The 15,600-nt window shown below is 22.8% G+C and overlaps 1 long non-coding RNA gene across 1 annotated transcript; it reads right to left on the bottom strand.

The window, feature by feature from the left end:
* Window positions 1-14,445: 14,445 nt before the first annotated feature.
* On the bottom strand, window positions 14,446-15,177 carry LOC126990510 (uncharacterized). Its single transcript, XR_007744470.1, has 3 exons — window positions 15,023-15,177; window positions 14,635-14,862; window positions 14,446-14,543 (listed from the first exon to the last, which is right to left on the bottom strand). It is a non-coding gene; the product is annotated as an uncharacterized LOC126990510 (long non-coding RNA).
* Window positions 15,178-15,600: the final 423 nt, after the last annotated feature.

Below are 15,600 nucleotides of genomic sequence, written 5' to 3'. Positions count from 1 at the left end.
AAATAAATCAAATTTGTATCAAATAAATACAGAATACATATAAAAAAATGTATATTTGTATAAAAAAACATCACAAATGCACATACAAAATAAACATTAAAAAATGTAAGTATATAGAAAATATATACGAAATACACATAGAATAATGTAAAATCGTATCAAAATAAATACACAGAATATCAATAAAATAATGTAAATTTGTTTGAAAAATAAAGATGCAAAATACCCATAAAATAACGCATATTTTTATAAAAATATATATACAAAAATACGCATAAAATAATTAAATTTGTATTAACATAAATATACAAAACGCACATACAGTAAGGTAGATTTGTATTGAAATAGATATGCAGAATACATATAAAACAATTTTAATTTCTTTCAAAATATATATACGAATACACATAAAATAACGTAAATTTCTGTATAAATGTATATACAAAATACACCTAAAATAATGTAAATTCGTATCAAAATTAATAAAGAAAATTCCAATAAAAGAAGGTATATTTGTGGGAAAATAAATATACAAAATAAAAATAAAATAACTAAAATTTGTATAAAAACATATACAAAAATACACGAAAATAGTTTAAATTTTTATGAAATTAGATATACAAAATACACATAAAATAAGCTAACTTTGCGTTGAAATAAATATTCAAAATGCATAAAATAATGTAAATTTGTACAAAAATATTAAAACAAATACACATAAAATAACGTAAATTTGTATAAAATATATATACAAAATACACATTAAATAATGTAAATATGTATAAAAAATATATACAAAATACACATAAAATAATATAAAATTGTATCAAAATAAATACACAGAAGATCGATAAAATCATGTAAATTTATATGAAATTAAATATGCAAAATATCCATAAAATAACGCATATTTTTTTATAAAAATATATATACAAAAATACTCATAAAATAATTAAATTTGTATTAAAATAAATATACAAAATGCACATACAATAAGGTAAATTTGAATTAAAATAGATATGCAAAATACACATTAAACAATGTAAATTTGTTTCAAAATATATATACGAGTTCACATAAAATAACGTAGATTTCTATATAAATATATATACAAAATACATATAAAATGATGGAAATACGTATTAAAATATATATACAAAATACACAGAAAACAATATAAAATCGTATCAAAATAAATACACAGAATATCAATGAAATAATGTATATGTGAATAAAAAATATCTACAAAATACACATAGTATAATGTAAAATCATATCAAAATAAATAAACAAAATATCAATAAAATAATGTAAATTTGTAATGAAATAAAGATGCAAAATACCCATAAAATCGCGCATATTTGTATAAAAATATATATACAAAAATACACATGAAAATAATTAGATTTGTATTAAAATAGATATGCAAAATGTACATACAATAAGGCAATTTTGTATTGAAATAGATATGCAAAATATCTATAGAATAATGTAAATTTTTATGAAAATATATATACAAAATACACATAAAATGATGTAAATACGCATAAAAATATATAAACAAAGTACACATAAAGGAATGTAAATTCGTTTCAAAATTAAAAAAACTAAATTCCAATAAAAGAATACATATTTGTAGGAAAATAAATATACAAAATACACATAAAATAACGAAAATTTGCAAAAAAATATATACACAAATATACAAAAATAACTTTAATTTGTATGAAAATAGATCTTCAAAATACACTTAAAGTAGGTAAATTTGTATTGAAATGCATATACAAAATACACATAAAATAGGGTAAGCTTTTATGAAAATATATTAAAAAATACACATAAAATAGCGTAGCTTTGTATAAAATATATATATATATATATATATATATATATATATATATATATATATATATATATATATATATATATATATATATATATATATATATATATATATATATATATATATATATATATACAAAATACACATTAAATAATGTAAATATGTATAAAAAAATATATACAACATACACTTATAATAATGTAAATTTGTATAAAAACAAAAACAAAATACTAATAAAATAATATAAATTTGTATGAAAGAATATATATAAATACACAGAAAATAACGTAAATTTCTATAAAAATATATGTCCAAAAATACATATAAAATAATTTAAATTTGATTGAAATTAAAAATACAAGATACACATAAAATGAGCCAAATTTGTATTAAATAAATACAGAATACACATAAGATAATGTAAATTTGTTTAAAAAACAACACAAAAAGCACATACAAAATATACATTCAATAAAGTAAATATGTATAGAGAACATATACAAAATACACATAGAATAATATAAAATCGTATCAAAATAAATGCACAAAATATCAATAAAATAATGTAAATTTGTATGAAAAATAAAGATGCAAAATACCCATAAAATAACGCATATTTAAAAAAATATATATTTACAAAAATACACATAAAATAATTAAATTTGTATTAAAATAAATATACAAAATGCACATACAATAAGGTAAATTTGTATTGAAATAGATATTCAAAATACATATAAAACAATGTAAATTTCTTTCAAAATATATATACGAATACACATAAAATAACGTAAATTTCTATATAAATATATATACAAAATACAACAAAAATAATGTAAATTCGTATCAAAATTAATAAAGAAAATTCCAATAAAAGAATTTATATTTTTAGGAAAATAAATATACAAAATAGAAATAAAATAACTAAAATTTGTATAAAAACATATACAAAAATAATTTAAATTTGTATGAAAATAGATATACAAAATACACATGAAAAAAGCTAGCATTGTGTTAAACTATATATACAAAATACATAAAATAATGTAAATTTGTATCAAAATATTAAAACAAATACACATAAAATAACGTAAATTTGTATAAAACAATTACAAAAATACACAAAAGTAATTTAAATTTTTATGAAAATAGATATACAAAATATACATAAAATAAAATAAATTTGTATTGAAATATACAAAACATATAAAATAATGTAAATCTGTATGAAAATATTTAAACAGATACGCATAAAATAACGTAAATTTGTTTTAAAATATATAAACAAAATACCCATTAAATGATGAAAATACGTATACAAAATATATACAAAATGCACATATAATGATGTAAATTCGTATCAAAATACGTAAACAAAATACATAAGATACATAAAATAACGCAAATTTCTATAAAAAATATATGTACAAAAATGTACGTAAAATAATTTAAATTTGTGTGAAAATAAACAAAATACACATAAAATAAGGCAAACTTGTAGTAAAAAAAGTACAGAATACACTTAAAATAATGTAAATATGTATAAAAAAAATATATACAAAACACAAAGAGAATAATGTAAAATCGTATCAAAATAAATACACAAAATATTAATAAAATAATGTAGATTTGTATGAAAATAAAGATGCAAAATATCCATAAAATGACGCTTTTTTTAATATAAAAAAATAAAAAAATACACATAAAATATTTAAATTTGTATTAAAATAAATATACAAAATGCACATACAATAAGGTAAACTTGTATTGAAATAGATATGCAAAAAACATATAAAACAAAGTAAATTTGTTTCAAAATATGTATACGAATAAACATAAAAAAACGTAACGTAATAAATAAATAAAATAACGTAACAAAATAATGTAACGTAACGTAATAAATAAATAAAATAACGTAACAAAATATACATTAAATAATGTAAATATGTATGAAAATATATTTACAAATTACACATAGAATAATGTAATATCGTATCAAAATATATAAACAGAATATCAATAAAATAATGTAAATTTGTATGAAAATAAAGATGCAAAATACCCATATAATAACGCATATTTGTATAAAAATATATTTACAAAAATACACATAAAATAATTAAATTTGTATTAAAATAAATATACAAAATGCACATACAATAAAGTAAATCTGTATTGAAATAGATATGCAAAATACACCTAAATAATGTAAATTTGTATAAATATATATATATATATATATATATATATATATATATATCTATATATATATATATATATATATATATATATATATATATATATATATATATATATATATATATATATATATATATATATATATACGAATACACATAAAATATAGTAAATTTCTATGAAAATATACATACAAAATACTTATAAAATGAAGTAAATAAGTATAAAAATATATATACCAAATACACCTAAAATAATATAAATTCGTATCAAAATAAATAAACAAAATTCCGATAAAAGAACGTATATTTGTATGAAAATAAATATACAAAATACACATCAAATAACGAGAATTTGTATAAAAATATATAAAAAGATACACAAAAATAATTTCAATTTGTATGAAAATAGATATACAAAATACACATATAATTAGTTAAATTTGTATTTAAATAGATGTACAATATACAAAAATAATGTAAATTTGTATGAAATGAAAACAAATAACCATAAAATAGCGTAAATTTGTATTTAATATATATACAAAATACACATAAAATAATGTAAAATCGTATCAAAATAAATACACAGAATATCAATAAAATAATGTAAATTTGTATGAAAATTAAGATGCAAAATTCCCATAAAATAAAGCATTTTTTTTTATAAAAATACATATACAAAAATACACATAGAATAATTAAATTTGTATTAAAATTAATATGCAGAATACAAATAAAATAAGGTAAATTGGTTTTTAAAAAATATGCAAAATACACATAAAACAATGTAAATTTGTTTCAAAATATATATACGAATACACATAAAATAACGTAGATTTCTATAGAAATATATATACAAAATATACATGAAATGATGTAAATACGTATAAAAATATATATACAAAATACACATTGAATAATGTAAATTCGTGTCAAAATAAAAAACAAAATATCAATAAAAGAATGTGTATTTGTATGAAAATAGATATATACAATACACATAAAATAATCTAAATTTGTATAAAACTATATACAAAAATACACAAAAATAATTTAAATCTGAATGAAAATAAATATACAAAATACACATGAAATTAGGTAAATTTGTATTGAAATATATATACAAAATACACATAAAATAATGTAAATTTTAATGAAAATATATAAACAAATACACTTAAAATAATTTAAATTTGTATCAAATATATATACAAAATACACCTTAAATAATGTTATATGTATAAAAGAATATATACAAAACACAAATAGAATAATGGAAAATCGTATCAAAATAAATACACATAATATTAATAAAATAATATAAATTTGTATGAAAATAAAGATGCAAAAAAACCATAAAATAACGCATTTAAAAAATATATATATATATATACCAAAATACACATAAAATATTTAAATTTGTATTAAAATAAATATTCAGAATGCACATACAATAAGGTAAATTTTTACTAAAATAGATATGCAAAATACATATAAAACACTGTAAATTTGTTTTAAAATATATATAGGAATACACAATCATAAAATAACGTAGATTTCTATAAAAATATATATACAAAATACATATAAAATGAATTAAATACGTATAAAAAATGTATACAAAATACACATAAAATAATGTAAATTCGTATCAAAATAAATAAACAAAATACCAATAGAAAGAATGGGTATTTTTATATATATAAATATGCAAAATACACATAAAATAACGTAAATTTATATAAAACAATATACAAAAATACACAAAAATTATTAAATTTGTATGAAAATAGATATACAAAATACACATAAAATAAGCTAAATTTGAATTGAAATTTATATTCAAAATGCATAAAATAATGTAAATTTTTTTCAAAATATTTATACAAATACACATATAATAACGTAAATTTGTATAAAAATATATCAACAAAATAGACATTAAATGATGTAAATACGTATAAAAAATATGTTCAAAATACACATATAATCATGTAATTCGTATCAAAATAAATAAACAAAATACCAATAAAATAATGCAAATTTTTATGAGAAAACATATACAAAATACACGTAAAGTAACGGAAATTTCTTTACAAATATATGTACAAAAATGCACATAAAATAAAGTAAATTTGCATAAAAATATATATACAAAACACACATTAAATAATGTAAATGCGTATAAAAATATGCATACAAAATACCTATGAAATAATCTAAATTCGTATCGAATTTAATTAAAAAAATACCAATGAAACAATGTAATTTTGGATGAAAATATATATAGAAAAAACACATCAAATAGCCTAAATACAAATACAAATATACACATAAAATAATTTAAAATTGAATGAAATAAATATACAAAATAAGCATAAAAAAAGGTCCATTTGTAATGAAATATATGTACAAAATACACATCAAATAATGTAAATTTGTTTGCAAATATATATACATATAAACATAAAATAACATGAATTTGTATAAAAATACATATTCAAAATAAACATTAAATAATGTAAATCCGTATAAAAATATATATACAAAGTACATATAAAACAATTTAAACTCGTATCAAAATAAATGAACAAAAAACCAATAAAATAATATATATTTGAATGAAAATAAGTTTACTAAATACATATAACATAACTAAAATTTGCATTAAAATATATACAAAAATACCCAGAAATAATATGAATTTGTATGAAAATAGATATAGAAAATGCATATATAAAAAAAATATATATATATATATATATATATATATATATATATATATATATATATATATATATATATATATATATATATATATATATATATATATATATATATATATATATATATATATATATATATATATATACAAAATACCCATGAAATATTGTAAATTTGTGTCAAAATATATAAAGAAATACACATAAAATAACGTAAATTTGTATAAAATATATATACAAAATATACATTAAACAATGGAAAACTGTATAAAAAATATATACAAAATACACATAGAATAATGTAAAATCGTATCAAAATAAATGAACAGAATATCAATAAAATAATTTAAATTTCTATGAAAATAAAGATGCAAAATAACCATAAAATAACGGATATATGTATAAAAATATATATACAAAAATACACATGAAATAATTAAATTTGTATTGAAATATATATGCAAAATACACATCAAATAATGTAAATTTGTATTAAAATTTATATACGGAAACACATAAAATAACGTAAATATCTATGCAAATATAAATAAAAAATCCACATAAAATGATGTAAATACGTATAAAAATAGATATACAAAATACACCTAAAATAAGGTAAATTCATATCAAATTCAATAAACCAAATTTCAATAAAAGAATGTATATATGTAGGAAAATAAATATACAAAATAATATATAAAATAACTAAAATATGTATAAAAAGTCATGCAAAAATAAACAAAAATAATTTCAATTTGTATGAAAATAGATATACAAAATATACAAAAAATTAGGTAAATTTCTCTAGAAAGACATATACAAAATACACATAAAGTAATGTATATTTATATAAAATATATATAGAAAATGCACATTAAACAATATTAATATGTAAAATAAAATATATACAAAATACACATAGAACGATGTAAAATCGTATGAAAATAAATACACAGACTATCAATAAAATAATGTAAATTTGTATGAAAATAAAGATGCAAAATACCCATAAGAAAAGCATATTTTTATAAAATTATATATACAAAAAAAAACATAAAAAAATTAAATTTGTATCAAAATAAACATACAAAATGGACTTACTATATGGTAAATTTGTATTGAAATAGATATGCAAAACATACATAAAACAATGTAAGTTTGTTTCAAAATATAGATACGAATACACATAAAAAAACATAAATTTCTATAAATTCGTACCAAAATAAATAAACAAAATACCAATAGAAAAATGTGAAATTGTATGAAAATAAATATACAAAATACATATAAAATAACGTAAATTTGTAGAAAACTATATACAAAAATACACAGAAGTAATTTAAATTTATATGAAAAAAATATATACAAAATATACATAAAATAAACTAAATTTGTATTGAAATATATATAAAAAATTCATAAAATAATGTTAATTTGTATCAAAATATTTAAACAAATACGCATAAAATAACGTAAATTTGTTTTAAAATATATAAACAAAATACAAATTTAATAATGAAAAATTTGTATGAAAATAAATATAGAAAATACACATAAAATAAGGCAAATTTGAAGTAAAAAATTACAGAATAAACTTCAATAAATGTACATTTGTATAAAAAAAAACAAATGTAGAAAAAATATATATACAAAATACTCATAAAATAAAGTAAATTTGTAGAAAACTATATACAAAAATACACAAAAATAATTTAAATTTTTATGAAAATAAATATACAAAATACACATAAAATTAGGTAAATTTGTATTGAAATACATATACAAAATACACATAAAATAATGTAAATTTGAATGAAAATATATAAACAAATACACTTAAAATAACTTAAATTTGTATAAAATATATATACAAAATTCAGATTAAATAATGTAAATATGTATAAAAAAAATATATACAAAACACAAATAGAATAATGTAAAATCGTATCAAAATAAATACACAGAATATTAATAAAATAATGTAAATTTGTATGAAAATTCAGAGGCAAAATACCCATAAAATAACGCATTATTTATGAAAATATATATACCAAAATACACATAAAATATTTGAATATGAATTAAAATAAATATACAAAATGCACATACAATAAGGTAAATTTGTATTAAAATAGATATGCAAAATACATATAAAACAATGTAAATTTGTTTGAAAATATATATACGAATACACATAAAATAACGTAGACTTCTATAAAAATATATATACAAAATACACATAAAATGAAGTAAATACGTATAAAAAATGTATACAAAATACACATAAAATAATGTAAATTCGTATCAAAATAAATAAACAAAATACTAATAAAATAATATGTATTTGTATAAATATATATATACAAAATACACATAAAATAACGTAAATATGTATAAAACTATATACAAAAATACACAAAAGTAATTAAATTTGTATGAAAATAGATATACAAAATACACATGAAATAAGCTAAATTTGAATTGAAATATATATATATATATATATATATATATATATATATATATATATATATATATATATATATATATATATATATATATATATATATATATATATATATATATATATATATATATATATATATATATATAAAAAATAAATAAAATAATTTAAATTTTTATAAAAATATTTATAAAAATAAAAATATAATAAATTAAATTTTTATAAAAATATATAAACAAAATACACATTAAATAATGTAAATACGTATAAAAAATATGTACAAAATACACATATAATCATGTAATTCGTATCAAAATAAATAAACAAAATATCAATAAAATAATGTAAATTTGAATGAGAAAACATATACAAAATACACATAAATTAAAGCAAATTTCTACAAGAAATATATATACCAAAATTCACATAAAATAAAGTAAATTTGCATAAATATATATATATATATATATATATATATATATATGTTTATATATATATATATATATATATATATATATATATATATATATATATATATATATATATATATATACAAAACACATTAAATAGTGTAAATGCGTATAAAAATATGTATACAAAATACATATGAAATAATCTAAATTCGTATCGAGTTAAATTAGCAAAATACTAATAAAATAATGTTATTTTGGATGAAAAAGTATTAAAAAAAAAACACAAAAATAACCAAAATACAAATACAAATATACACATAAATTAATTTAAAATTGAATGAAATAAATATACAAAATAGACATAAAAAAGGTAAATATGTAATGAAATATATGTACAAAATACACATAAAATAATGTAAATTTGTATGCAAATATATATACAAAAAAACATAAAATAACTTGAATTTGTATAAAAATACATATTCAAAATAAACATTAAATAATGTAAATGCGTATAAAAATATATATATATACAAAGTACATATAAAGTAATGTAAACTCGTATCAAAATAAATCAACAAAATATCAATAAAATAATATATATTTGAATGAAAATAAATTTACACAATACAAAAATATCCAGAAATAATTTCAATTTGTATGAAAATAGATATACAAAATACACATAAAACTAGGTAAATTTCTTCTAAAATATATATACAAAATACCCATAAAATATTGTAAATTTGTGTCAAAATATATAAACAAATACACATAAAATAACGTAAATTTGTATAAAATATATATACAAAAAACACATAGAATAATGTAAAATCGTATCAAAATAAATGAACAGAATATCAATAAAATAATTTAAATTTCTATGAAAATAATGATGCAAAATACCCATAAAATAACGCATATTTGTATAAAAATATATATACAAAAATACACATAAAATAATTAAATTTGTATTAAAATAAATATACAAAATACACATACAATAAGGTAAATTTGTATTGAAATAGATATGCATAATACACATCAAATAATGTAAATTTGTATTAAAATATATATACGAAAACACATAAAATAACGTATATTGCTATGAAAATATATATATAAAAAATACACATAAAAAGATGTAAATACGTATAAAAATATATATAGAAAATACACGTAAAATAATGTAAATTCGTATCAAATTAAATAAGCTAAATTTCAATAAAATAATGTATATATGTAATAAAATAAGTATACAAAATAATATATAAAATAACAAAGATTTGAATAAAAAGACATTCGAAAATACACAAAAATTATTTCAATTTGTGTGAAAATAGATATACAAAAAACATATAAAATTGGGTAAATTTGTATTGAAATACATATACAAAATACTCATAAAATAATGTAAATTTGTATGAAAATGTATAAACAAATAGACATATAGTAACGTAAATTTGTATAAAATATATATAGAAATTGCACATTAAATAATGCATATATGTAAAATAAAATATATACAAAATACACGTACAACAATGTAAAATCGTATCAAAATAAATACACAGAATAACAATAAAAAAATGTAAATTTGTATGAAAATAAAGATGCAAAAATACCCATAAAAAAGCATATTTTTATAAAAATATATATACAAAAATACACATCAAATAATTATTTTTTTTATTAAAATAAATATACAAAATGCACATACAATATGGTAAATTTGTATTGAAATAGATATGCAAAACACACATAAAACAATATAAATTTGTTTCAAAATATACATACGATTACACATAAAAAAAACGTAAATTTCTAAAAAAAATATATATATAAAAAATACATATAAAATGATATAAATACGTATGAAAATATTTATACAAAAAACAAATAAAATAATGTAAATTCCTACCAACATAAATAAAGAAAATACCAATAGAAGAATGTGAATTTGTATGAAAATAAATATACAAAATACAAATAAAATAGCGTAAATTGGTATAAAACTATATACAAAAATACACAAAAGTAATTTAAATTTGTATGAAAATAGATAAACAAAATATAAATAAAATAAACTAAATTTGTATTGAAATATATATAGAATATACGTAGAATAACGTAATGTAAATGTATTTAAACAGATACACATAAAATGACGTAATTTTGTTTTAAAATATATAAACAAAATACACTTTAAATAATGAAAATACGTATACAAAATATATACAAAATACACATAAAAATGTAAATTTGTAACAAAATACGTAAACAAAATACCAATAAAAAAATTAAATTTCTTTGAAAAAATATATACAAAATACACATTAAATAACGCAAATTTCTATAAAAATATATGTACAAAAATGCACATAAAATAATTTTAATTTGTATGAAAATAAGTAAACAAAATACACATAAAATAAGGCAAATTTGTAGTAAATAAGTACAGAATACACTTAAAATAATGTAAATTTGTAAAAAAAAAAACACAAATGCACATAAAATGAAGTAAAATTATATAAAAAAAAATATATACAAAACACACATTAAATAATGTAAAAGCGTACTAAAATATGTATAGAAAATACTCACGAAGTAATCTAAATACGTATCGAAATAAATGAACAAAATACCGATAAAATAATGTAATTTTGAATGAAAATATAGTAGTAGGTAATGGTGACAGTGACGGGACCAAAATAATTCGCAAGCATAATCAAGAATTTGCAGCCAAAAAAAAATGACGTCGAAAAATTTTTGACGTCGAAAAATTTTTGTACGTCGAATTTCCCGGCCGGCCGTGCGGCCAGTCAGCCGGACGGCCAGCCAGCCGCGCGGGCAGCCAGCCGCCGAGGGGACCTCCCCACTACCCAACCGGGGAGTGGTCACAAACCTACCCAAAAGTGACCATTCCCCACCCACCCACCCCACCCCAAACACCCACCACCTTCCACGCCATCGTGTCTCCCCGGAGGCCTGAGCGTCACCCTCCTGCCGGGGATTGGTTAGGGGCGTCCTTTCGCGCCGTGCCGGGGCGTCGCCCTCCTGCCGGGGATCGGTTAGCGCGAGCGGTGACGTGTTCGGGGGATCGGTTAGGGGCGTCCTTTCGCGCCCTCCTGCCGGGGATCGGCTAGCGCGAGCGGTGCCTTGTTCAGGGGATCGGTTAGGGGCGTCCTTTCGCGCCCTCCTGCCGGGGATCGGTTAGCGCGAGCGGTGCCTTGTTCAGGGGATCGGTTAGGGGCGTCATGACGCGCCCTCCTGCCGGGGATCGGTTAGCGCGAGCGGTGCCTTGTTCAGGGGATCGGTTAGGGGCGTCCTTTCGCGCCGTGCCGGGGCGTCACCCTCCTGCCGGGGGATCGGTCCTTTCGCACCGTGCCGGGGCGTCACCCTCCTGCCGGGGGATCGGTCCTTTCGCACCGTGCCGGGGCGTCACCCTCCTGCCGGGGATCGGTTAGCGCGAGCGGTGCCTTGTTGGGCGGAGGCCTGTGGCTACCTTTCCCCCTCCCTCTCCCTCTCCCGCTATTGATTTTTTTTCCAGTTTGCCAGCATGTGTGTGCGTGTCCCCCCTCTATGCCCTACCGGTGACTTGATGGTCAGTCTGAGGGTACCACTACCCCTCCCTCTACCCGCTATTGATTTTTCAGTTTGCCAGCATAAGCGTGTGTGCGTGTGTTACTGTTGATTTTCATATTGACTGGAGTTATATCGATTGTCTTTTCAGTGAGGGGTAGGAACGGGAAAAGTAGATTTTATACATTTTTATTGAAATATAGTGGAAAAAATGGTATGACAAGTTATTATATTACCTTAATCTAGTCTATTTTATTTGTTCTTTCTTAATCCAGGCTAATTTGTTCTTTCTTAATCCAGACTAAATACATGCTATGCCTACTAGTCTATTTTATTTGTTCTTTCTTAATCCAGGCTAATTTGTTCTTGCTTAATCCAGACTAAATACATGCTAAGCCTACTAGTCTATTTTATTTGTTCTTTCTTAATCCAGGCTAATTTGTTCTTTCTTAATCCAGACTAAATACATGCTAAGCCTACTAGTCTATTTTATTTGTTCTTTCTTAATCCAGGCTAATTTGTTCTTTCTTAATCCAGACTAAATACATGCTAAGCCTAAAAACAAAAATACACATTCGCCATAAAAAAAAAATGAAGAAAAAAAATACACAACACAAGTACATATATATAAAAAATAATACACACAGAGCGAGTACATATTATATAAAAAAAATTGCTAAGCACTAAATATAGGACTCTCATCAAGAACATTTATAATATTATTCACGTCCATGCTATGAGAAAAATTCAAAGAATTGAAAGCTGAAGGAAGGTCAGTGCTTGAGAAGCTTTCATTTGTTTCGTCCGCACGAGCCGCATTGGAAGGGCCCGGTTGTGGCGCGAGATTTTCTCCAGCGGCCGCTGCTGCTGCTGCACGCCGCGCTGGTGGGTCTTCAAAGACGAGTTTCTTGGTCACAGAGAGATTTTTTTTCATTGGTTTTCCCCGACCGTACGCCGCCGCTGAGGAGAAGAGACCCGCCTGACGTTTGGCCACCTGAAGTTTTTTTCTCCCAACTTTGTGGAGGCTCTTCTGAGACAGTCTTGGGTCCCGGTGTTCTTGCTGCTTCGGCATATTATTCTTTGTCATTCTTCGCCGCCGTTCTTGTCCCCGGTCGCGATCTTGTCGTCTCTGGTGCGTCTCCTGCTGCTGGAGCTGCCGCAACACTTCCGCCATATGCTGCATTTTTTTTTCCAGTCGTGATTGACGCATTTCATGATCATTTTGCTGCAGATGACTTCGCCGCCGCTCTCGCGATTCAGCGCCCGACGGAGAGTCAAGACACACCATCACCGAAGCGTGTCTGTTGTTGTTGCCGTGGACTTATGAAAAGATAGAGAAACATTATTAGACAAAAAAAAAATCAATCTCTCTCTCTCTCTCTCTCTTTTGTAAGAATAAAAAAATACTTACTATGCGTTACGCTGGCCGGTGGGTCGTTCTTCAGACGAGACACTGGTAATGGAGGTATCACATCCTTCAGAAGTCGCAGAAGCCCCTCTCTCAGCACGCGCCGCCCCATTTTACCAACACCTCCCAACGCGCCGCGGTTGTTGTTGCCCAATGACTCGCCCGTGATGTGTTCACCGGTAGACTTGGGAGTTTCTGGAACATCCCCCACCTCACCACCACCAACATCCGCTGAAATGACAAGAAATATATATATATATTTTTTAAACACACACACACACACACACACACACACACACACACACACACACACACACACACACACACACACACACACACACACACCAGCGCTTGTGCGCGCAGAAAAAAATACAAGAGGCGGATATCTCACCTCCGTTTCTGGGATGTGATGTGTTATCCACGGCTTCAGCTTGGGATGTGTTATCCATGGCTTCAACTTCTAATGCGGCTTGACCCATTATCTGATCGTCAACATCGTCAGCATGAAGAGTTGCAGCGGCAGCGTGGGGCTGTTGTTGTTGTAAGTTCATGACGGCGAAGTCTTCCTCCATGACGCTCCTCTCGCAACGTTAGGGGACTGACTAAGCTACCCGGGGTTATTTGTGGCATATGCGCACACTACCACAAGCCTTTTCTTCTTCCGAGGCTACCCCAGGTTATAGGGGACACGCCCACACATGTATGCAAACACGCGCGCACATGCCCAAAACCACAAGCCATTCTTCATCCGAACAATAGGAAAGCGTGAACAAACTCACACCCACCCGGTCACGTCGCACGAACAAAAAAAAAGAATCCTGTTCTTAATAACTACATATAACTACACACACGCCATAAATGAATAAGCTATATACTACTTCTCTACATTTTTTACACATAGGAAAGCGTGAACAAACTCACACCCACCCGGTCACATCGCACGAAAAAAAAATCCTGTTCTTAATAACT

Source organism: Eriocheir sinensis, unplaced genomic scaffold (genome assembly GCF_024679095.1).
Source record: "Eriocheir sinensis breed Jianghai 21 unplaced genomic scaffold, ASM2467909v1 Scaffold17, whole genome shotgun sequence".
Classification (NCBI taxonomy): Eukaryota; Metazoa; Arthropoda; class Malacostraca; order Decapoda; family Varunidae; genus Eriocheir; species Eriocheir sinensis.
The sequence above is the reverse complement of the archived record's forward strand: the minus strand, read 5'-3'. Positions and strand labels throughout refer to the sequence as shown.